The sequence below is a fragment of the Charadrius vociferus genome, unplaced genomic scaffold, assembly GCF_000708025.1.
Source record: "Charadrius vociferus isolate BGI_N301 unplaced genomic scaffold, ASM70802v2 scaffold297, whole genome shotgun sequence".
Lineage (NCBI taxonomy): Eukaryota > Metazoa > Chordata > Aves > Charadriiformes > Charadriidae > Charadrius > Charadrius vociferus.
In genome coordinates this window covers 381,813-382,421 of record NW_009649192.1, presented here as the reverse complement: position 1 = coordinate 382,421, position 609 = coordinate 381,813, and positions in this window count along the sequence as shown.

The window sequence follows — 609 nt, the reverse complement described above, 5'->3', positions numbered from 1 at the left end:
GGGGGGTGGTTCCTCGGCGTGTGCCCTCGGGCCCTGCGAGGGTGAGGGCCCTCCCCAGCTCATGCTGCCCCGCGGGCTGTGCTTGTAACCCCGGCAGCACCCGCCGTGGGCCTGAACCCATCTGCCAGCCCTGGGGGGGTTCCTGGCTCAGGGGTAAGTGGCGCTACTGCTTTGTGGGTGGGGAAGTGCTCAGGAGTCTGCAAGGACGTTTCTGTGGGCAGATCGGTGGGTTTCTGTGCTGCCTGTTGAAGTGGTGCATGGCGGAGAGGCTCGTAGGGTGTGACTTGGGGCTCCACAGGAGCGGGGGTAGGCACGCACCACCAGCGGTGAGGATGAGTGGGGTTTGGGGCAGCCCTCACCTGGAGCAAACACTTCACCACAGAGTGAAGCACCACATGTACAGGGAAAGACACGTGAGGGCTACCCAGTCCCACTCGCCATGGTTAATGAGGTCTCTACTTTCAGAGACAGCTGCCAGTACTGCCCTTTGGCGAGCCGAAGGGGTTTCTGCCACCTGTGTGTATACGTGGGTGATGTGTGATGGAGAGCCATGGCTCTACCCAGAGATTTCTGCCTCTCACAGTGTCGCTGGGGGACCGGGCTGCTCAG